This window comes from Apodemus sylvaticus, chromosome 6 (assembly GCF_947179515.1).
Source record: "Apodemus sylvaticus chromosome 6, mApoSyl1.1, whole genome shotgun sequence".
In the NCBI taxonomy this organism is placed as follows: Eukaryota; Metazoa; Chordata; class Mammalia; order Rodentia; family Muridae; genus Apodemus; species Apodemus sylvaticus.
In genome coordinates this window covers 12,540,125-12,565,715 of record NC_067477.1, presented here as the reverse complement: position 1 = coordinate 12,565,715, position 25,591 = coordinate 12,540,125, and the positions used below count along the sequence as shown (strand labels likewise).

Here is a 25,591-nt window from a genome sequence, read left to right as displayed (position 1 = left end):
AGAAACACACACACACACAGTGGAAGATGAAAACTGACTCCCTAACATTGTCCTTTGACCTCCACATCCATGCTGTGGCCTGTGTTCATGCTTGAACTTCCTACATACACATACATGCAAATAAACAAATAATGCACCTTTATATCTTCAATTGTCTGGCTGGTCAACTAATCTCATAGCAGCCTTACTTTTATTTCACTTTATTGAGTCTCTCTTAAGCATTCAACTTTACTTTTATACAAAGAGTCTTTCCTTTTCTCTTCTGACTCCTAATCAGTAAGTCAGTCTCACAGTACCATGCTGTGGCATAAACAGGTTTTCGATCTGCATTGTTACTTTGGGTAGCTGTAGCAAAATGGTTTCCAATATGAGGTAGACTAGCACCTATCATGGCCTGCAGCAAGTAGACCAGTATGGGAGGGGCCCAGACAAGAAACAGCTCCCAAGGCCACACCTCCAATGCGTTACTTTACAAGTAAATTCCATCTTCTCTCTCCTTCCCCCACTAGTGCCATAACTGTGTGACTCCATCAAGGGATTAATCCATTCATTAATTCAGAACCCTGATGATATATTTGTTTCTGAAACTCATTGGCAGATAGACCCAGAGGTGTGCTTGGCTAATCTAGGCATTTTTCAACCTAATCAGCTTGACAATCAAGATTGACTACCACAGAAACATGCACAATTAGCTCTGAGTTAAGCAGGCATCACAAACAGTATAAGCAGAGGAAGGTCTCCAAAAGCCAACAACACAGAGACTCAGAAAGCAACAATCAGTCCAACAAACTGGTTCGGGCTGGGCCAATTAGAGAGACTTTTTCTAGAGTTAAAGATTTATATGCAAAGATGTCTTATGAGAAAGTACCTGACACTGACAAGATAAAACCAAACAAGAAAAAAAAATTTTTTGAATTCAAAAACTTGAATTTACAATGGCTAAGAAATAGCTAAGTTAATTAGTGTGTATCCATGTAACAAAATGTTATGTAGAGATTTAAAACTGTCTTTCAAATGCATTTTATGATACAGGTCATGCCCATAAGCAGTGGAACACGAAGCTACAGAACACGTTGTAAATGAAGAAAAGATTGTATCCTTCTTATGCAATTAAAAGTGAGCCAAGGCCTAACGAAACAGGGCTGATAGCATCTTGAGTCTTCATTTACTTTGACATTGACTCAAGGGAAGTCCAGACATTATTTTTAAGAAGACATCAAGTCCCATGCAGGTTGCCCAAAATCAAAACACATTTAATCTTAAAACCAAGGGGAAGCATCGCCTGCCTTCTGCTATGAGGGAGTCAGCTTCTGGACCTATCTCTGCTGCAAACCTTTAATCCCAGGGCTCAGGAGGCAGAGAGAAAGGGGATCTTTGAGTTCAAGGTCAATCTGGTCTACTTAATGACATATTTCAGGACAGTTGTGGCTGCATAGAGAGACCCTATCTCTGCCCCCCCCCCAAAAAAAACCCCAACAACTGTGAGCTGAGGTGAAAAATGTAAAGCATGACTTCAATTGAAAATAGGCAGAGTCTAGAGAGAAAACAAAATGGTGTGAGGTAAAATTGTGAAGTTCTTACCCTGAGGGCATGTTAGCAGTAACCAACCAGGTAGCTAAATATCTAAAGGAAAATGTGTGAGGTTTCTGGCCCAAAGAACCTAGGAACAGAGCTCAAAACTGCCAGGGATACTACAGAGTGAGGGTATAATTCTGGAAAAAAGAACTGGGAGGGGCCAAGTTCTCTCCCTGATATCTAAGTTACATGTAGGAGACGTAGTCAATGCACTTAAAGTTAGAAAAAATGAACTGACCTAAGAGTTGTAGCTGCTTCAAGACTCAATTTGAGTCCAAATAAATAATATTCTCTTTTTTTGTACAAAATCAACATTCTTCAGAAAAATGTAACAAAATCCAGATGGCATTCCCAGTATTCAAGATAAAATTTAAGATTACATATACTTAAAAGAAACTAGAAAACATGATTTTTCCCCCAATGGAAAGTATACTAGATGAAGGAGAATTCCAAAAACAATGAAAATTTTAAATTATAAAGATCCAAAAGTACCAACAAAGGTGGGAATGTTCTCAGTGCACTTATACATACAGGAGGTATCAAGGTATAGGTAGTGGTAAAAAGGAATTAAAGGGAAATTCTGGAACAGCAAAACGTACAACATTATAGCATTTACTACTTATCCATAAACACCTGCCAACCCACAGAAGGAACCACCAAGAGGGAACTCTCAAGTAAACAACGGATTTTACTGAGGAAACACATCAATGAGATTCATCAGTCACCAGAAAGGAAGCATGCCCCTGAAGGATGCTGATAATGGGGGAAGCTTTGCATTCAAGGGTGCCAGGAGACTGAAGGGGAATACCTGAGCCTTCCTTTGACATTGCTTCAGACCTAATGCTCCTCTAAAACTTTCAGTACTTGAGCTTGGAGAGATGGCTCAGTGGATAAAGCCCTCCGTGTAAGTGGGAGAGCCTGAGTCCCATTGCCCCCCTCTCCAGAAGCCACCTGAAATGGGGGTACATGCCTGCGACCCCAGTTCTCCTATGGCAGAGACAAGAAAGCCCAGCTCACAAACAAGCTCATCCGACAAGTGCAATGGTTAGCAATAGTCAGACCATGTCTCAAACAAAGTAGAAGGGAAGGACAATGGACTCTAAGGCTGTCCTCTGACCTGAACATGAGGACCTGGCATGTGTACACCCACATTCAAACACACATAAGTACCAGACACAAAATCTAAAAATTTCTTAACTCATTCTTTTAAAAAACTAAGTAGAAAATAAATTAGGTGTGGTGGCATAATGGGTGTGATGTATGAGAGACTTTGTGAATAGACTTGAAAATACTTCCAATAAAAATTATTCAAACTGAAAATTATAAAAAAAACTTTATATAGTTAACACGATTGAGACCAGTGGGATAATGCTATGGTGATTTGGGTAGGTTTTGCCCCCGTAAACTCATGTGTTTGAATGCTTGGCCTATAGAGAATGGCACTACTAGGAGGTGAGGCCTTGTTGGAGTGGATGTGGCCTTGTTGGAGTGGGTGTGGCCTTGTTGGAGGAAGTGTGTGACCATGGAGGCAGGCTTTGAAGACATATATAGATATATAGAGTTATACATATATAGATATATCCTCTAGCTATACTCAGTGAGATAGACACTGCCTGTGGATCAAGGTGTAGAACCCCCAGCTCCTCCAGCACCATGTCTGCAGGCCGCCATGCTTCCTACCATGTCAATAATGGATTGAACCTCTGAAACTGTAAGCCAGCCCCAATTAACTGTTTTCGTTTATAAGAGTTGCCTTGGTCACAGTGTCTGTTCACAGTGATGGAACCCTAACTAAGACAAATGCCAACAAATCAACCAGCAGCTAAAAGACAGAGAAAATCCTGAAAGCCTTAAGGGGAAAGGAGACGAAGTGTATAACCAGCCAGTCACATGACCTCCAGCCCGTGGAAGGCCAGAGCAGCCTCAAAATTATGAATTTAGAACATTAAAATGCTGGATTTTAAACCTGCTAATCCAGTGTGCTGGCTAGTCTTTATTGTCAACTTGACGTAACTAGGGTTACCTGGGAAGACAGAACCTCAAATGTGGAATCTCCAGGTCAGATTTCCTGTGGCCACGCCTGTGAAGAATCGCCTTAGCCGATGATTGCTGGCAGTCCGTGTGGGCAGCACTGTGCCTAGGCGGGTGTATCTGAGCTAGGTAAGAAAGCCAACTGAGCATGAGCCAGGGGCCGAGCCAGTGAGCAGCTTTCTTCCTCATGGTCTGCTTCAGTTCCTGCCTTGAGTTCCTGTCCTAACTTCCCATCCTGATGAACTGTGACTGAGAAATACAAGTCAAAGAAACGTCCCTCCTCTGTGTTGCTTTAGGTCATTGTGATGATCGCAAGGACAGAAAGCAAGTTAGGATACCTCCATTCATGAATCCGTCTGTGAAGGATTAAGATAAATACAGCTTCAGGTAAAAGATAACTGAGAATTCATTGACAGCAGACCTGCATTAAAAATGGCTGTAGGATTTTTCACATTAAAAAGAAATCAAATCACCTAGGATAAAACAGACTTATTGAAAACAGAGGAGACAAGGCTTGTGACACGGCTCAGTGGTCACATTCACTGGCTGTTCTTCCAGAGGACTCTTGTTTGGTTCTCAACACATAAACATGGCAGCTTACAACCATCTGTAAACCCAACACTCTCTTCTTGCTTCTATAGGCCCTACACATGCACATGGTACACAGACATACATGCAGGCGATGTGTATCACATAAATAGTTTTTATAAAGAAAACAGTAGATTTGCCAAATATCTGAATAACTGCAAATGCTATGTTCCTTTGTTCATATATATTAGTAAATATATAACAATTGAAGTGAACATTGCAGCATCACATGGATAGACTTAGAATGTAGGTGTAATCTATATGGCTATAGTGGTAGCAGCCACGCGCTCACTTGGGTCACATGCAGAACACAACACGAGCACTAGGCAGGGCCTGATAAGCAGAGGATGTCACTCAAAGCTTAGAATCCACTACAGTAGCAAACAGAAATACCTAAGATCATTAGATCGAAATTATCTCTCAAAAGTGGTCCTACACTCAGAGAGAAAGGGAGAAGAGATGGAAGATGAACACACAGAATGAGAGTGGACAAAAAAGAGAGCTTGGTCTAATCATATAAAAATGCTTTAAATATTGTCTGAGGAGGAAGATCCGAAAGAGGTGGGTGGGGATGCGGGGAAAGAGAAGGACTGGCCAGACGGCTCAGTGATTAAGGACCTGCTATCAAAGCCAGGTACTCAGATCCCCAGAAGTCATGGAAATGCTAGGTGGGCATGATGGCCTGCCTGTAATTCCAGCTTCAGAGATGGAAGATGGGGAGGGGGGCAAAACAAGCTGACTAGCAAAAAGAGACATGTTGGCGAGCTCTGGGTTTGATTGAGAGACCCTGCTTCCATAAATAAAGTGGAAGAGGAATAAGAATTATTCCCAGCATCAACCTGGGGTCTCTGCAGGTACAAGTACACACGTTACTTGTGTACCTGCATGTGCAAGCACACTATTGCACACACATAAACATGTATGTGTACATACATATGTACCATATACAAATGAGATTTGGTGGTGGGAAAAGAAAAGAAAAAAATTAAAAATAGATTCAACTATATGCTTCCAACAGGCAAACAAAATAAGAAATATAAATACCCATATTTTTCTTTAAACTATTATTATTTTGAATTATTATTTTGTATGTGTGGTGTTGTGTCTTGTATGTGCCTAGTGCCTACCAAGACCAGAAGAAGGTGACAGAAGGTGTCAAGTCCCCTTCAACTGAAGTTACAGGTAGTTGTGAGCTACCATATGGATAGTGAGATATTCAGGTCTTCTCGAAGAACAGCAAGTGTGCTTAACCATGGAGCCATCTCTCCAGCCCTGCATATAGGTTTGTCAGTGAAGATAGGTAGGTTTCAAGTAAATGAATGGCATATAATATATGTGACTGTCTTAGTTCCTTTTCAATTGCTGTGAGGAGACACAAAGACCAAGGCAACTTATAAAAGAAAGCATTTAATTTGGGGCTTGCTTACAGTTTCAGAGGGTTAGAGTCCATGACGGTTACAGCAGGGAGTATGGTGGCAGGCATGCCACTGCAGCAGTAGCTAAGAGCTTTACATCCTTATCAGCAGGTTGGACATGTTGGGAGGGAGGAGACTGGGTCTGAGGTGGGCTTATGAAGGCTTGAGCTCAACACCACTGATACATCTCCTCCACAAACGCCACACCCATCCTTCCCAAACAGCTCCACTTACTGGAGATCAAACATAGAATGTGTGAGCCTGTGGAGACATTATCAGCCAGAGCCCCATAGAGATGAGAAGAGCAGGTAGGAGAAGACCAAGGGAGCTACAGCAACATCAGACAAGACAACTTCAGCCACAGTCTAGGCAGGATTTAGCCCCAAACTTGGAGAACATACATTCTCTCAAATACATTGCTGCACAAATACAGACAGACTAAGAGTTGTGTGAGAATCACACCAAGGATGGGTTCCAGCTGCAATGGAATTATAAATCAAATAATGAGAAAAAAAAACAGAAAACCCCAAATATGTGAAAATTAAATAACAAATTTCTAAGTAGCGTATGGTTCAAGAATAAATCTCAAGAGAAATCAGAAAACATTTGAGCTGATTTCATATCCAAATTTGCAGAACTGAGACAAATCCCTTAGAGAGAAAAAAAATAGCTTTAAATGTTCATATAATAGAAGAAAGATTTGGGGCTGAAGAGATGGCTCAACAATTACAAGCACTCGGGGTTCTTCCAAAAGACACAGTTCTCAACACCCACATGACACCTCACAACTGCCTATAACTAGTTCCAAGTGATCAGGTGCTCTTCTAGATACTGAGAGCATTGGACACATACATCCCATACATATGTCAAACAAAACGACCAAGTAAATTCAAATAAATAAAAACTTTTTTTAAAAAGAAGGAAGATTTAAATTGGCCCGAGGCTGGAGTTTAGGAGTCTTAGAGCTGTGGTTATCAACCTGTGGGTCTTTATCCCTTTGGGAGGTCAAACAATCCTTCCACAGGGTTGCCTAAGACCATACAAAATCACAGATATTTATGTTATGATTCATAACAGTAGCTAAGTTACAGTTGCAACTTAGAAGCAAAATTGAAGTAGCAACGAAAACAATTTTAGGGATAGAAATCACCGCAACACGAGGGACTGTATTAAAGGGTTGTGGTATTAGGAAGGTTTAGAACCACCGTGCTAGAGAAAGAGGAACAGAGGAAACTGAAATCTGAGTGGCAGACAGAAGGAAAGGCTAAACATAAGAGCAGAAACCAATGCTGTGTTAAAACAGAAGTAGACACATCAGAAGCAACGCTAAATATGATTAACATACCTGTTCTGATCTAGAAAAGGGAGAAGGCACTAATGAACTACATCAAGCCTGAGACAGGAGATGTCAGCGCCAAGTCTATGGGGATTAAAGATATAATTATAGACTGTGTCAACTTTACACTAATGAATCTGACAACTTAGACGACATTGACTAATTCCTTATGACATAAAATCTCAATAATTATTATCTATAAAAAATTAATTTCTAAGCCAGGTGTGATAGCTCATGCCTATCCTCCTGCCATTACAAAGACTGGTACAGGATGACTACAGAAAGTTCAAGGCCAACCCTAGATACATGATGCATGAGTTCCGGGCCAGCTAGGGCTACAGTCAAGACCTTATCTTCCAAAACAGGCAGAACAGTCTCTTTGTCAAGAACTTGTCCATTAAAAAAAAAATCCAAGACTTATCAATAGCTTCACTGGCTGATTCTGTCAACTTGTGAAGAAGTGGTTCACCAACAATGCAAAAATTCTTCCTAGAGGCAGAGGAGGAAACCCTTTTGCAACTTGTTTTATGAACCACTAAAACCTTAAAAATCCAAGCTTTGCAAGGCTGTCAACAAAAAAATTATAGACTAAAACCACTCATAAACATAGTTACAATTTTTAATAAAATGTTAGTAACATGTAAAGGGCTAATAGATCATAAGCAAGCGGGGCACATCCCAAAAATTAAGGTTGAATTAACATTCAACCATCAATCAATGTCATTCACTGTATTGGCAGAGTAAAGACAATTCCTAGCAAGGTTCCAATAAATGCGCAATAAGCAGTTAACAAAACTGAACATCCATCCTCAACAAAACCTCAAAATAACACTGTGCGTACCTACTGTCACATTTAATGTTGATAGACTGTCACTTCCCCCACAGAAAACAGAAGGAGGGTGAGGATGGCCATGCCTGGTGCTGTTTCTTTTAAAATCTTTTATTAGTTCTTTGAGAATTTCATACCATGTAGTCTGACCGTACCCTTTCCGCTCCTCCATCTCCTCCCATGGACCCTTGCTCCATAGTCACCCAACTTTGTGTCTTTGATTTTTACAAAACCCATCAAATCCATTATTGCTGCCCATATACTCTTGGAGTCTTGGGTATGTTAGACTATGATAGACCAAACATGGTCTGTCATAGCCTTAAAGAAAGAAAAATAATTCTCTCTCTCTCTCTCTCTCTCTCTCTCTCTCTCTCTCTCTCTCTCTCTCTCTCTCTCTCTTCCCCATCAATAGATACTTAGGGTAGGACTTTAAACCCACCTCCCTCTTCCATGCTAGAAGGAAAGTGTTCCCTCATAGCCTGTCTATCAATCTCTCAAGCCCCTGCTGACTTTCCTCTTATCTTCCTCAGTGACCCTGAGCCAGGGGTGGGGGTGGGGAGGCTGTACCATTCTTGTTCAGTTCTGTCCTAGAGGGTCAATTACAAAGCCATCCCAATTAGAAAGGAGGAAATAAAAATGGTACCTATTGTCTGTCACCCAGCACAATCACAAGCCTAGAAGATTTGAGAGAGTCAACAGGATTACCACTGGAACTAAGGAAAGAATTTAGTAAAAAAAAAAATAACAACAAACAGACAAAGGATACAAGACATATGCACAAAAGTTATTGTGGCAAATAGGCAAATAACCAAAAACTAAAATTTGAAAAACAATTCACTGACACTATCACTCTCCACCCCAGCCGCAAAAGAAATACAAGACACCTAAGGATAGATTTAACCAAGACATTTTAAGACTGGCACACTGAGATGTACAAAATATCCTGGGAGAAATTACAGAAATTAAATGACTAATTTGAGCAACGTACCTTCACTGAGGCCAGGAGGCAGATTATGGCCAAGTGACTCACATAACCATAAACATTCAGAGTAAGTTTCCAGCTGCCAACCATCAGACTGAGCGTGGGGACACCACTGGAGGAGTTAGGGGAAGGAATGAAGGAGCTGAAGAGGTTTGAAACCCCTTAGGAAGAACAACAACATCAACCAACCAGACCCACCCCCGTCCCAAGCTCCCAGGGACCAAAGACAAAAGCTCCCTTGGAGTGACCCATGGCTCCAGCTGCATATGTAGCCAAGTATGGCCTTGTCGGGCAGCAATGGGGGAGCACCCTCATAGAAGCAGGGGGTGGGGAGGGGATAAGGGGTTTGTGGAAGGGAAACTGGGAAGGGGGATAACATTTGAAATGTAAATAAATAAATTAACCGATAAAGAACAGCCTCTGCCTGCCAGCTACTGCCTAATAGACTGGCAGCTCCTTCTGAAATGCCCATGATGTGTAAGCACCTAGAGCTAAACTGTGCCTGCTGTGTCCCTACCCATGCACAGAGAGCACATAACTAATGATCAGCTACTCGGAATGAAGTGATGGCTCACCAGGTCCAAGCTTCAGTTCCCACCATCCACACAAAAGCCAGGCAGGACTTTTGTCACACCACATATGACTGTGACCCCACTGCTGGGGCAACAGATACAGGATTGACTCACAAGCCAGCCAGACATCTCTAGAGTCGGTGGGAATAAGTTGGAACCCAGCATGGTGCACTCAAGAGGTAGAGACGAGCAGATCTGTGTGTTCAAGGCCAGTCTGGTCTATGTAGTAAGTTCCAGGACAGTCAGGGCTACAATGAGATCCTGTCTGAATCTTCACCATCATCCCCATCATCACCTTCATCCACATCTGCATCCCATCCCCATTCTCATCACCATCCCCACACCCACACCCCTCACCACCACCACCATCACCATCATGTAAAAGCAATAGCAGAAGACATCTATGCCTACCTCTGTCCTCCACATGTATGCACACAAAGCCACCCACACACACATACCCTTTCACATACAATATTCATTTGTTCATTTGTACACACACACACACACACACACATCCAGTTCCGTACCAGATCATGTATTTTAGGATGAGATACAGAGAAACCCAAAGCACCTCAGACAAAGAATACTTTTGCCATTGCAGAAAGTTATAAGGACAGTGCTGGCCTCCAATCTCAAAGCAACCTAAAATAAATACGAAGAAGCAGCAGCCAGGGACTTCTATTACCTAATTTCAAAGTTGACTGTCAGCCTGCCACAATCAGATGCAGCGCTCCCAGCCTAGGGGAGAATGTGCTAAGACCGGGGACTGGGAAATGTTTCTCTGACAAGTCCTATGAAACAATAACCATAGCAGAAAACACTGAAACACTAGACTCTGCCAAAATTAAAGTCCCCTGTCCATCAAACAACATCAGAGGAAAAATTCATAGGCAAGCCACAGACTGAGAGAAAATATTTGTGTGGCAAATGTGCGACCTAGGGTGGGTGTCCAGGAAACATGAAGAACCCTCCAACTCAACAAGAAAACACAAACGATTACTTTCCTCAAAAAAAAAAAGAAAAAATTAGGCAAAGTTTCTTTAAAGGAAGTTTTTTCCAGAACAATCTATACAAGGGTCTAATAAGAAAAATAAGCAGTAGTCAGTGTCCTTAGAAGCCAGGAAATGAAGTTGAGCTGCAGCTGTGTCCCGTGCCATGCTGTTAGAATCAAGAAGGCTGTAAGAACTTGCTGAGAAAAGTGTCCTGTGGTGTAGCGAGAGTGAAAACTGCAGAAGCCCCCTTCGGAAAATCCCAGAGTCTAATCAAGAGCTTCCCATGACCTGGTAAATCCACAACTGAGTATTTACCTAAGGGAATCAAAAATAGACATCTACTCACAAAAAGACATGCAAAAAACATGACAAATTATTCATACCATCCTAAAACTAGAAACTGTACCCACAGTCATCAGTGGGAGGTGGAAGAGCGATAAAGGTGTGTGGTGAAGAAAGATTCAGTGATGCAAAGGACCAGCTAGAACACACAAAACGGTGAGCCGGTCTCTGAAATATGCTTATTGAAAGCAGCTGGACCCCTCGAAGTATTTACTATGATTCCATTTATGCAAAATCCTAAAGCAGGCAAGATTAATCTAGAGTATAACAGGCTTTGAAGAAATCTGTTGCCTCTGATGATTTCAGGACGGGGCAGATAGGAAGAAGCCAAGTGGCTCTTCCAAAGTTTTCTCCCCCTCTCCCTCCCTCTCCCTCTCCCTCAACCCCTCTCCCTCTCCCTCTCCCTCTCCCCCTGCCCCTCTCCCTCTCCCTCTCCCTCTCCCTCTCCCTCTCCCTCTCCCCCTGCCCCTCTCCCTCTCCCTCTCCCTCTCCCTCTCCCTCTCCCTCTCCCCCTGCCCCTCTCCCTCTCCCTCTCCCTCTCCCTCTCCCTCTCCCCCTCTCCCGCTCTCCCTCTCCCCCTCCCTCTCCCTCTCCCTCTCCCTCTCCCTCTCTCCCTCTCCCTCTCCCCCTCTCCCCCTCCTTCTCCCTCTCCCCCTCCCTCTCCTTCTCCCTCTCCCATCCCTGGTTGCACAGTGTGCATTTTCCAAATCTCCATGTCTTTGTTTTCTACTCTGTATAATAAGCTAACAGAATTAGGTGCTTAGAACTCCACCCGCATGTCACCTGACAGCATTTATTGATCAGCTATGCAAGCACAGCCTCCTTGGTCCCTCCTCAGGATCCACAAGGTTGTCTGTGACAGCATAGAAGCTGCATCCTCTCTTGGGAAAGAACCAACCCCCAAGATCTTTCTATTAGACCCTGGGCCACCATCTGGAGACAACCTCACAGTTCCAACAGGTGCCTTTGTCCTGTGGTCCTTCCCACACTACATTTGATGCCTTGAGGCCCTAAGAGTCTCTGGCTTGTTGCTAGTACAACAGCAGTGCTTTGAAACCTTCGGCTGACCTGTGTGAGGAGAGGTCCTATGAGACACACCTTCTCCACAGACCCCTCTGTGTAACAGAACAGCTTCTGTTTCCATCACTGGGGCTCAGCTGAAGGTTGTCCCATCATCCCTTGGATTCATTTCTCCTGGACGATGCTGTTGTGACATCTGTCGCTAGACAGGTATGCATACCCATGCACAAGACCAGAGGACTCACTCCTCAGACACCCAGGGTCTCTCTTTGGAACTTTCCGAGTAGGACAGGCTGGCTGGCTGGCAAGCCTCAACCGTCCCCCTAGTTCCACCTCCCACACCCACTTTCTGTGAGGGTTCTGCTTGCTCTTCAGCAAGCACTTTCCTGCCTGAGCCAATCTTTCTTCCCCTCCCACCCTCGGTTTTTTCAGGCGCTCTCACCATTGGTCTTTCCTGTCCTATTTCACCAGACTCAGAGGAGGATGTAGACATGGATGGTTCCCAAATAGGTAAGGATATTGGCAAGCTTTCGGCTGCCACATCCCAAAGACTGCCCGGTCCCCAGTTTCTAGCTTCCTGGTCCTCACCCCTTCTGTGCCCTGGCTTGCAGGGCCCCTGAAGCCCTAGTTTGTATGTATGTATGTATGTATGTATTTATTTATTTATTTATTTATTTAGAGAAGCTTTATCTCTGGTGTTTGATGAGCTCCAAGACTGCCCCGAATTCTCTCGAGTCTTTGGTACAGTGACACCCCCACTTCTCCAAGTGCTAATATTTGCATTGTTTCCTATTGTTGTGTAACAAAATCCCACACATTCGGCATCTTAAAACAACTCTGGCACCCACTGTATCAGGGTCGTGGTGGAGGGAAGTTCAGACGTGATTTCCCCAGATCTTTTAAGCAGTGTTCTACACACCGGTGGCTTGTCTAGATGCTAAACCAGGAAGGGTCTCTATGTAGACCTCATCTTACAGCTTGTTGGGATTTTTTTCCCTTCCAGCTGTATAACTCAGGGTCTACCTCTTTGCCAGATGCTGGCCAAGAGGATAGGCTCAGGTGCTAGAGGACACACCCAGTTCCCCAACACCTAGACTTTTCTGATAGGGCCCCTGACTTCATGAACCCCACACAGGTCTCTGGTTCTAGTTTACTAGCAAAATGGAGTCTCAAGGACACTGCAACACCATCATGGTGGTGACTGACCACCTCTCTCCAAGCCTCTGGTTGTAAGTACAAGAGATTGGGCAGGGAACAAACACCAGGGGGCTAGTATCATTGGGGCTGCTGTAGTAGGTATTGGACGAACTCCACTTTGGGCATTTTACTTTAAATAAAAATAGATTAAACCCTAGATGTATGCACTGGAGATGCATGTATGTCCAGAGAGGAGAATGCAGAGATGCATCCAGAGAGAAACATGTGTTTAGGGAAGGATGGAGGATTAGATGGTATCCAAGGAAGCATGGCAAAATGGTAAGAGCAGAATTGAGCTATGAGCGCACACATGTTCCTGAAAATTCATTCCAGTGTTCCTAAAACTTTAAAATGCACACTCAGTAGAACGCTGACCGGCTCAGTCTTACACGGGTCTGGTGCAGTCAGCCTTAGCTGCTTTAATCCCTGAGTTCAGCCATCCTGGCATACCCAGAAGTCACTGCTTGCTCTGGTTCTCCCTGACCTCCTGGCTCTTACAATCTTCCTGTCCCTCTTCTGTGATGGCCCAAGCCATGATGTAGATGTCCCATTTGTGACCAAGTCCTCCATATACCCTTAGTCTCCACACTTTGAGCGGTTGTGAGCTTCTATGCTAACCACTGTACAAGGTGTAAAGAAACTCCTTGGATGAGGTCTGAGTGCCCCCGCTGATCTACTTACACACTTGTTCGTTCTCAGCAGCAATCTCACTTTAGGACCTAGCATGGTTTTTGTGGATGATCACGAGTTGGGAAAGTGTATTTAACTGACAAGGTAGTTGGTGTGTGAAGCCAAAGCCCTCTCCACTGTCTTCCCAGCAACCAGGCTCCAAGAGAGTGGAAACTGACACCCCCAAAAGACATTCTTTAGTTTTCCTAATAGCCAGTTGTGGCTGGACCACGCATGATGTCATGGATGTTCGGAGGATGCATCATCTCTCGTGTACAACGGCTGCCTGACAGCACCCCAAGGCATGCTCAGTGGTTCTCTTCCTATGTCCTAAAACTACCCCACGCTCTCAGATTCTAACATTTCCAAACTCAGTAAAAACAAATCTGAATCCACAGGAATCTTCGTGATAGCGATTCTACCGTAAAAATAAGTACCGCACAGACGCAGCGTGTGTGTGTGTGTGTGTGTGTGTGTGTGTGTGTGTGTGTGTAGGCACACACACAGCACGCCTCGCACACCTACCAGTGCCATGTCTGTGTAGGTGAATTAATTAGTCGGTGTTATGTAGATCATATCAGAGCACAGCCAATAAAAACAAGAGATGTTCCGGGAATGAAGTAACCCGGGTGAGCAGGCCTAGACATTCTCTTTTCTGGTTTCACTTTTTACAGGAGAGATGGCTCTGCTTGGTCAAGCACATCGGGAAAGCATTCCGATTTCACGGGCGGGTCCTGACATGGGGAGAAATAGCCAACACTACTTGCTAACTGTTAATAGGTTGCTTATGCCCCCCTCGAAACCAGCCAGTGAGTAAGTACCTCTTCCGCTCGAGACCCCTCCTAGAGGCAAGGACACAGACATGGAAAAGTGCAGAAAGCCATCAGCAAAGGATGCAAAGAAAAACCATCTACATGTGTGTTCAGAGAATCCAGCCTCTATTGAGGCTGGGTGCTAAGCATCAGCAGAAAAGATCATTGCTTCCCTGGAACACAAAGAAAGTAGAAATCAGTAGGTAGGAAAGCCAAGATCCCCGAGTGACAGGCTGAAACCCAGGACTAGCCTTAAAGATCCTCTCTAACTGTGGGCAGAAGCAAAGGCCACATCATCCCACTGCTGTGCTAACGATGACCTGGTCGTGCCCCCCACCCCCAGGAGCAAAGCAAAGGCTTGGCACTTGGGACATTCACCGATCGCCTCTCATGACGCAATTACGATGGTTTTGACCCTTCAGTGGGAACTTTGTGGGCATCTCGTGAAGTTCAGGGGAGTAATCCTGGCCATGTTGTTTGGGCGAAACCATTCTTCAGTATAAAGAGGATATATGCTGCCTTGTATACTTTTAAGTGTGTTTTACACACACACACACACACACCCTAGAAAATCCTCATTGCACTTAACCCAATAAAAAGTACCCTTCTCCTTCTCAACAAAGGCATCCTTCTGCCTCCTGCTTTCCCTCACCACAGGCCTGCTCTCTGTGCCTGTAAACTCTTAGTGAACCAGGAACTGCTCCTTTTGCTCGGCACAGCCATTTTGAAATCTTCCCATGCTGTAGCACTTGGCATCACATAGGGAGGACCGAATCCTTTTCATTACTGACTCATGGTCTACAGTGTGTCTCCCACAGGTGTCCCCTCCCATAGCTGATAATCACAGATAGCGGCCATTACAACCAGAACTGCTTTGAGTATCTGTGTCCAAGTCAAAGCAGATACGTGTCATGTATGTTATCTCTCTTGCATGGAGTGGAATGGTGACCAAACACTCTTCCCATAATCTGGGTGTGTCCTGACATCATGTTTTTAATTCATACTTCCCTGATCCGGATTGGTTCAAACATCTATTTACCCTCTCTTAGTAGGGTTACTATTGCCATGATGAAACACCATAACCAAAACAACTTATGGATGAAAGGTTTGCTTGGTTTAAGCTTCCTTATCACTGTTCATCAATGAGTGGAACTTGGGACGGGAACTCAAACAGGACCTGGAGGCAGGAGTGGATGCAGAGGCCACGGAGGAGTGCTGCTTACTTGCTTGCTCCCCATGGCTTGGTAGGTCATGGCACCTCCCACAATGGCCGGACTCTCCCTCCCCCATTGATCACGAAGTAGGCAGACACTTTACAGGCCTGCCTACAACCTGCTCTTAAGGAGACATTTTCTCAACTGAGGTTCCCTCCTCTCTGAAGACTTTAGCTAGTGTCACATTGGCATAAAACAAGCCGGCACACACCGTTATCTGCAACCTACATGTTGTCTCCAGTGAAAAGAACATCTGAAGTTGCCATTGATTAAATTAATATATTTAAATTAAAACATTTGTTTTCTTGCACATGGATTTTGAGCCTTTAGTCGATACACAGTAAGAATTCCCTCCCGGTTTCTCATCCCTGCAGAAATGTCTTTGGAAGAAGACAAGTTTTCTCAATTTTATGGAAGTCCAATTAAGCCATCTGATCATCACTGGATCACAGTTTGTAGTGTTTGAAGCCTTTGCCTAACCCAGTCTCATCAAGGATCCCCCTGTTTTCCTTGAGCGGGCTCTGAAACACAAGGCTCTATGTTTAGATGTAGACATCACCTCCAGTTAGTTTTTGGTAAGTGATTCGATTAAAGCCTCAACCCCAGCTCTTGGGAAGTGCTGTCCTTTCTCCACGGATGTGCCAAGGTGACCACATGTCTGAGCAAGCTATGCAGAGCATGGAGACTCATGGGGGTGTCCCCCAGTCTGATCCTGTTCCTCTAGTTCATCTATTTCAAGCCAAAGCTTCACTGCTTGGGTACCATTCTGTAAGGAGAGGCCTTGGGGTGAACAGCATTCATCATCATGTTCAAACTTGTCTCCTCTTCTAGTGTCACTCGCCACATGTGAAAATAAAACCCAAATAATCTGCTAGGTATTGCAGCATCAGCCCAGAATCCCTATACTCCAGGAGCAGAGGCAAGAGAGTCCTTGCAAGTTTGAAGCCAGTCTGGACTATGTGGTGAATGCCAGGCTACCGCACACACACACACACACACACACACACACACACGCGCGCGCATACACGCACACACACAGACACACACACACACACACACAGAGAGAGAGAGAGAGAGAGAGAGAGAGAGAGAGAGAGACACACAAAACAAAACAAACAAAACAAAGCCATCAACCACAAAAAGCTAGAGAGAGGCAAAAGAGAGAGAGAATGGGAACGGGGGTATTTTGATCAGGGCTGCATCCTGTCCCTGCGGCAACCTGAGGAGAAGTGGTCTATAAATAATGTCTGTCCTGCCCCCTGAGGTGGTCTGTTTTTACACTTCCTGATGACATCCTCAATTCCTCTCAGCAATATTTTCACGTTTCAGCATGCAACTTAATACAGCTTGGTCCAATTCACCGAAGCCTTTATTTATTTTTTTTTTGTCTTGTTTTGTTTTGGTTTTGGTTTTGGTTTTGGTTGTTCTGTTTTTTGTTTTGTTTTGATTTGATTCTCTCTGTGTAGTTCTGGCTGTCCTGGTACTCCGTTTGCACACCAGGCTGGCCTCACAGAGATCCATCTGCCTCTGCCTTCCGAGTGCTGGGACTAGAGGCGTGAGCCACCGCCTCCAGCCGGTATCTCTGTGTTTTGATGTGTTTATATTAATATATAGAAATGCACTTGCGGTCTGTGTGTTTCTGTGTAATGATTTCAAATCCCATAACTTATGGAACTCATTCACTTGGAGAATTTTATGTAAATTGCATCCATTTCTTTTCTGGTGCTGGGGATCAAACCCTAGGCTGTCCCCCTGAACTCTGTGTCAGCCCCATACTTCCAACATACAGAGCCAGAGCAGCTGCTGATAATGACAATTTGCTTGTTCGTTTCATTTTGGTTTTTTTTCTTTTGTTTTGTTTTTGTTGTTGTTGTTGTTGTTGTTGTTGTTCGTGGTGGTGGTGGTGGTGGTGGTGGTGGTGGTAGTTGGTTGGTTGGTTGGTTTTGGGCTTTTGCTCTGTTAGATTTTGAGTTACATTTTACTATGTAGCCCCAGCTGATCTAGAACTTGCTATATCAATCAATGGAGCCTTGAACTCACAGCAATACACCTGCCTTTGCCCCTCTGCCCCTCTGCCCCTCTGCCCCTCTGCCCCTCTGCCCCTCTGCCCCTCTGCCCCTCTGCCCCTCTGCCCCTCTGCCCCTCTGCCCCTCTGCCCCTCTGCCCCTCTGCCTCTCTCTGCCCCTCTGCCCCTCTGCCCCTCTGCCCCTCTGCCCCTCTGCCTCTCTCTGCCCCTCTGCCCCTCTGCCCCTCTGCCCCTCTGCCCCTCTGCCCCTCTGCCCCTCTGCCCCTCTGCCCCTCTGCCCCTCTGCCCCTCTGCCTCTCTGCCTCTGCCTCAAGTGTTGGGATTAAAGTTTTATACCACCATGCCCAGCCTACCTTATTCTTTTCTAAATTATCATTTATTCAATTTTTTCTAGTCTTGCCTTCACTACAATAACAAATAGACACAGGAAATAAACACTTGCTTGTCTAACTTCTGACATAACACATTCAATCTCTACTGAAGGCTTTCCATGGTGTCCACATCACACCAAACACATCTGTTAATTTAACCATCCATTAGAAGTGCCCAGTAAAGTTGTTTTGATTTGATGTTTTTCACTGTGGGAAAGTACTTAATTTTATATGTTATAGATTATATGTTATAAATTTATTTTATGTTATATTATAGTATTATGTAATTCATTTGCATAATAGACATAGGTCATTTAATAAGTAGGGCTATTTAAGTTTTCTGTGTAGGCATGTACTCTGTGTGTATGAGTGTGTGAATGTGCATGCATGTGTTTTTGTGTGTGTGTGAGTGTGTATGAGTGTGTGTGTCTGTGTGTGAGTGTGTGAGTGTGTGAGTGTGCATGTGTGTGCATGTGTATGTAAGCCAGCTGTTGTACTAAGCATTTTTCTCAACTGCTCTCCACTTTATTTACTGAGACAGGGTCTCTAATTAAATCTGGAGCTCAGTCACTGGGATAGTCTCACCAACCAGTTTTCTCTGGATACCCCGTCTCTACCTGGTATTACAGGTAGGTTGCCACACCCACCCAGGTTTTGTCATGTGCTGAGGATCTGAACCCCAGTGCCCACACACAGCAAGCACTTTATCTGCTAGCCCAATCCCCTGCACCCGAAGTCATTTGGTTTATAATGAGTGAACACTGCTAACTCAACTCTTTCCAGACATTTGTCCATCCAGTCTAAGTGGTAAACATATCCAGGTCAAGTTTTTCGCCTTATTCTCTTTCATTTTAAATAACATAACAATTCCTAGTGAAGTTGGTCACCTTTTTCCGACTCTAATCCTGGACATCTGTTTCTTCTTTTTTTCTAGATCAGTGTGTGTAAGTGTTTACTGAGGGTTGTTTACTTGCTTGCTTGTTTGTTTGCATCTGTGCAAAGACCCTCCTTATGATTCTGTAGATGTTTCTCTGCCATCTTCTCTGACTTTGTTGCCATTGACGGTGGTGGTTGTTGGTTGGTTTGTTTTCTTGCTGAGTCCACTCTCCTTTTCCAGTTTCTTCTTCCTACTTAGCTTGAGCAACTCCACCCTCCTTACTACTAAGCTTTTGGTTTTTTCCTTTGCGATAGGATCTTCTTACTTGGCACAAGTAAGTCTCAAATTCATAAGCCTTCTTCTTTCCCTTCCTGGGGCTCAGAATAGAAATATGCATGTCATTCTTCTTCTTCTTCTTCTTCTTCTTCTTCTTCTTCTTCTTCTTCTTCTTCTTCTTCTTCTTCTTCTTCTTCTTCTTCTTCTTCTTCTTCTTCTCCTTCTCCTCCTCCTCCTCCTCCTCCTCCTCCTCCTCCTCCTCCTGTTCCTCCTCCTTCTCCTGGTCCTCCTCCTCCTTCTCCCTCCTTCTCCCTTCCCTTTCCCCTCCCTCTGGCCCTCCCCCTCTCTCTGGAAGAACAAACATTTATTGAGAAATGGAAAGTAACAAGCCCCTCCATACCACAATGTCTTTCTCTCCTGAACAAGACACAAAGAAGTAATGCAAGGGAGTGGAGGACATGAGGGTTGGCCCACCTTCTTTTCTGTTTCCCAAGATGACTTTCTGAAATGCAGGAGGGGCAAACACCCCACTCCCCAAAGTACTCCATGGCCAGGAGGGTGAGGCTGACTCCATTTGACTGTGCCATCATAGCACGCCTGGCTCAAAAAGAGCAGGGGATCCAGGAAGGGCCTCAGCCGTCCCTACTCTACACAAAGCAGAAGGCGTGCCAACTGTTCCCAGTGGCAGAGAAGGTAGACCCTAGTGTCTGGGGTGTTCTCTTGGGCTAGGAAGGGGCAAACACAGAGGAATGTCTTCCAGTTTCTGAGAAGAATTAAGTTTGTACCCATTTAAAAGGGTTTAAGAGAAGGAGGCTTCTATAGGAGTGGACACCCCAGATGTCAGTCCTGGCTTCTATAGGAGTGGACACCCCAGATGTCAGTCCTGGCTTCTATAGGAGTGGACACCCCAGATGTCAGTCCTGGCTTCTATAGGAGTGGACACCCCAGATGTCAGTCCTTTGCTGAGCAACCTTAGAGCTGAAATCAAAACTGATTTGGACTCAAAACAGACCCTTCCAGCTGGGCAGATCTAACTCAGGAAAATAAGAATTAGTTGAAGTTCTCTTTCCTGGGCTAGCCTTGACTGGGTCGCAGTGCCTCAGCTTCCTCTAGTTCCTCGGCTTGTCCCCTTACAACACACACCACAGATAATATGCGCCCTCAGGATCCTGCTCCAGCTCGGACAGCTTACATTTTCTCTTCCCATTATCAGGGGACTACTGGCCAGCTCTGGAATGCTGCTACATGACACTTAGCACCTGCCCAAGTCCCACAGCACCACACTAACAACGGAGGAGCACACTGTACAAAGTAACCCACCAGCCTGCTTCTTAGGCCGGCTCCACTCAGAGCACTCATCAGTGTGGGTCACTTATACTATCAGAGACAACGCTCCCGGTGGAGGCTGCACTTTGGGCAACCCTGATTGCTGTTCTGTAGATAAACAGAACCAGAAGAGCAGAGCCAGAGCCAGCCAATGGTTCTGATCCGGTCAATCTCCCCCAAGTCCTCTGTGCTGCAACCCAGGGTAGAGCCTGGGAAAAGGCTCAACCAACTTGGAACTGGCACCTGCACCAAGACCAGGCTTTGCTGTTGCCCTGTAAGGTGAGAACTAAGAGGGCTAAGAGGCACAGGTTCCTTCCTCAAGCCCATGTGGAAGCTGAGAGAGCTGGCTGAGGCAGGGCCTTTGGCCCAACACTAACCAGGGACCATGAACACTGAGATGCCTGATACACTGCACAAACAGCACAGGCAGCAAAGAGCTGGCCACTGCCACCCTACCTGCCTGTCATAGAGCACTGCACATTGGCAGTCAGGCCTGGAGAGGACAGTGGTGAGAACACAAGAAGACAGCGACCAGATGCAGCCCCCAGCTGACCTGGTGCCCACTGAAGGGCAGGAGGCCCCATTCATTCCGTTTTGTGTGAAAACTTCAACAGAGCAAGAAAACTCTTGAAAACAAAACATAAAAAAAAAAAATGAGTCTATCCAACATGTTCCTGTACCCTGTGTCCCATGGGGCCACAAGAAGGCCACCCAGGAACTTGAAGAGTGCTCTGAGAATGGTGTCGGGGTCCGCCTTGGTGGGAGGGTTGGAAGGGTCAGGATTTGCCCCTTTTCACTGAAGGGCTGTTGTCACTCAGCGGCAGCAGGATGGGTTGGTCTGAGGTGACGACATCTCCATCCATGTGAAGGCTGCACTTCATAGGTTGCCCATCCAGACATCTGTTGTATTTCTTATAAGCAATGATGGTGTCATCCTTCTTCACAAAAACAACCTCTGCTACCTCAGGATGGACCAGTTGAGGCCGCTTGAGAGCTCCACACACAGAGAGAAGCTCAACTGTGTTCTCCTCTGTGACTTGAGGGTGCAGAACATTCACAGTCACGTTGGTGTCTTCCAAGGAGCTAAGCACAGGCTCAGCAGGTGGCAGCTCTTTGAGAGGCTCCTCCTCCTTCTCCAGTGTCCCGGACATGCTGGTCAAGGCTTTGGTTCAAACAGAGCAGGAGCAGTGTAGGTTTGCTTCTGGGCCACTTCCGTGAGAGGGAGGGCCTTGGACACGAACAGCTTGAAACTACTCGGTCCAGTCATATAGTGACCAAGGCTGCCCTTGGCTGCAAACCTCATCCGCTTAGCAGGAACAGGTGCTGCAATGTCAGCATCTTCATCCGGGTCATACAAGTTCTGGAAAGTTTTGGTGAGTTTCAGAGCAGGGGTCACAGTCCCAATGGTCTCGTGAATGAAGCAGGGGATCCCCTCTTCAAGACGATCTTCTCCCAGGCATCAGCCGCCTGGCAGGGCTTCTGGGGCACACCGTTCGGCTGCTTTTGTGAGTTCGGCATTTCTCTGGCATCCTGTGCTTTTCCTTTGATCTGAAACTGAGCGTCTTTCTGCGAGAGCTTTTCATGGGCATCTTTTGACACGCAGTTTGAGCTGAGCATCTGAGAAGCCAATCTTCTGCCGGCATCAGATCTCTGCTGGAAGATGGCTGTGCGAGCTGCCTGGCTAAGAAGACAATGCTGGACCCCAACTCAAGATCGGACACCTCCCATTCCTGGTCTGACACTGGACCGTCCCCTGGTCACTGTTCCCTGCTTCCGGATGAGCTCTTCCAGCGAGATATCGGCCATCTTGTGCCACCAAGCTAGCGGAGAGCGGATGAAAGGCCGTCTGCAGAGAGCCCGCCCCTCGGCCGGAGTTATGAGCCAGTGCCTTTCTCTCTTAATATGGACACTAAGAACACCAGTCTGAGGCCTTTCTTCTTTTGAATAGAGTGTTGGTTGTTTTGTTTCATTTTAAATTAATTTCCCCTGGAGAATTCTGCCAACAACATCCCACAACTTCTCATATGTACTGCCCAGCGTCTCGTGTGTACTGCTCAGTTCAAGTTCTCGAATATACTGCTCTTAGTTTATTCCCTGGAAAGGTTCTCCTGGTTCCCTTTGCCGTCTCCTTTGACCGTGAGTTATGTTCAAGTGACTTACTCGGTTCTGAATGTTTAAAGTTTGCCTCGGGGTCTCCCGGGTGCTGATTCGCAGTTTAGTTCCAGCATGATTGCATAGCACTGACTGAACTTCTTGAAATGCTTATTGAGACTTCCATTACGACCCAGACTGGGAGCTGCCTCAGTAAAGCTGCCAAGAGTAGTCTAGGGTTGGCCATCCTTCTGTCCACAGAGGAAGTTCTCCATAAACGACACTCAGACCATGCTGACCGATGGCACCGTTAAACGCTGCCCTAAACTGATCTTCTGGGCAACATGTCAAGAGAGGTGCCTGAAATGTCTGCCTGTAACTAAGGGTTTCTTTCTTTTTATGGGTCTATCAGATTGTGTTTCGCCCTTTCAAGTTCTGCCCTTAGGTGTGTAAACGGCGAGGCAGCCTTCGCCGTGTAACGTCAACCTCACTATGAACTGTCTTCATTCTTGACAATGCCCTCTGCATTGAAACCTGCTTTTCCTAAGCCAATACAGACCCTCCAGCTTGCAGGGGAGATGAGAATACATCTTGAGAACTGTTACATAAATAAACGGTTAAGCGTGCCGGGAGGTCGCTTCGTATGCGTATTTATCAGTGAGTGCTTACCCATCTCTCATGGCTAAAGCGTACCTTGTTTAGTCTCGCTTGTAAAAAGGTGGGGGTTTTTCCTCACCATCTTTAAATCTTTCCCTTTTGATTGCTATGTTTTACTACTTACATTTAATAGGGGTTTGGGGGAGGGCTAAATCTTCCTAAGTTGTCTAAAAGCTTTCTATTTCTCCTGTCTTTAGTTCTCTTCCTCCTTTTTAAAAATTAGCTGTACATTTTTTCCTAACTTTTGTTAACCTATGTGATAAGACAACTGTTGGAGTATTTTTGATAGGGGCTTCGAGCTTGTTAGTATACATTTTTATTTTTCAAAGGTTCTATTTTTTAACATGCATTTATCTGTGTAAGCATATGGAGGTGCCCTCAAAAGCCAGCCAAAGCTACAGGCAGCTGTGAGCAACCCAAACTGGATGCTAAATGAGACCTAAACTCGGGCTATCTGGAAGAGTCGTGAGTGCTTTTAGCCATAGAACCATCTCTCCAGCCCCGGATACAGTTTTCGTCAATAGCTGTTATCACTTGATGGGTATCATGAATTATACATCATATACATTATGTCCTGATGCATAGGAAATGTACAGGAGGGTGCTTCCATTTCACCCTGCCTGGCGTCTATGTGCTCATTCTCACATTCATTTGTTTGAAGAGCCAGCTATCATCCAAAGCAATGTAAAACATAAAAAAGTATCTTAGGCATCTGCTCACGTGGTTACCATGTCTGATGTCACCATTATACTGTGAAGACCCACATTTCTGAACATTATCAATTTCTTTCTAGATGAAAAACATCTATCTGTGGCTGATGAGTTTTTCAGCTTTTGAATGTATGTATAATTTATGAGAATACAATATAACTGTGTGAGTATACACACACACATACATACACACATACACATATACACACACATATACACATGCTCTGGGGCTACAGATTTCATGTTACTTTTCTAAGGCCACAACTGTTGTATCAGTAGAGATAAATTACAATTTGTTGTATCTCTGGATTTGGCTATTATTTTGGAAATAAAATCAGCTCACTGACAAGATCACTAGGAGTCATCTACCACATCCCAGCTGGGGTGGAAAAGTTTCTGGTGACTTCAGGCACATGTAGCTGTTTCACTATGACTTCAAGCACAATTATCTTATTATAAACTATTTTCTTGTTGCGTCCGCACTTAAATGAGGGCATTGTGGTTTCTTTTCAACTGCATGTATGCTTATGATTTTCACACACATTGGCATTTCGTACGTACCCAACATAGATCCCATAGCTTTATAGAGAGAGTTGTGATTAAAGATTGCCCCACCTCAAAATATAATGACTTCACACACTAATCACATCTTTTCTCATGATGGCTGGCTGAGTGCGTAACTCCCTGGTGATCAGTCAACAGATCCGTGAGGCCAGGCTCGGCTGCAATGGCCGCTCACGTGGCAGGAGCCCACAGCGTTGGACCCTGTTTCCCACGGCCTCTCCACGTGGTTATCTCAGGCTTCCTCCACAGAGCCCTGGTTTAAGGGAGAAGTTGCACGGCCTTGGAAGCCTTGGCTCGCAAGTCACACAGCACTTCTGCAGCACCCTGCCTACCACGGTTAATCCGGAAACCAGCCCAGATTCAAGGGGGTCTGTGAAGGGACCCCCTTAGTCAAAACAGAAGGGATTGCAGGATGCAAAAACAGAAGACACATGCATGACATTGATAACCCTGTCCCACCATTTTCTACAAAGCAAACTATGGGATAGTTATTATTAAAGGGTATGTCAGATCTGAGAGGATTAAGAACCGTTAACAGACAATATTTTTTACCAACTCAGTCCTCATCTATTTCAAAGAGTGAATATCCTTTCTCAATTCTTCATATACACAAGAAAGTACCTTCCACATCCTACGCCACCTGTGCCAGTTAAGGCGATGCAATGTTCTGTGTTCCAGCCTGCTGGTAACAAGACAGCATTTATCTGCAGTGGTGGAACATTTCTTTCACTGTAAAAATAAGGTGAAATGAGGATTTGTTGCTTACTTACTTTTTTTCTTGCTATTGCTTTGTTTTGAGTTTCTAGAAATAGACAAGCCAGCAAACCCACAGCCCACAGTGAATTTTCAGATAAGAGGTCTTGCTGTGGTCTTAATGCCTGTCTCTCCCATCCAAGCTCAGTGTGATAATATTAAGAGATGGGATTTGGGGATAAGTGATTAAGTCATGAGATGGGATTAGCGTCCTGACAAGCTGATCCTACAGAGATTGCTTGAGACGTCTGTGAGTTTTCAGAAAGACATCACTGCTTATGAAGCAGAGAGCCCTCACCAGCCACTGAATCCCTTGGCACCTAGACTTCTGGCCCTTCAGAACTGTGAGCAGTAAGTGTCTGTTAT

The 25,591-nt window shown here is 44.9% G+C and overlaps 1 pseudogene; it reads right to left on the bottom strand.

Annotated features, from left to right (window-relative positions):
• LOC127687809 (polymerase delta-interacting protein 3-like) overlaps positions 1 to 22,256 on the bottom strand; it is a 106,914-nt pseudogene extending 84,658 nt beyond the window's left edge.
• Positions 22,257 to 25,591: the final 3,335 nt, after the last annotated feature.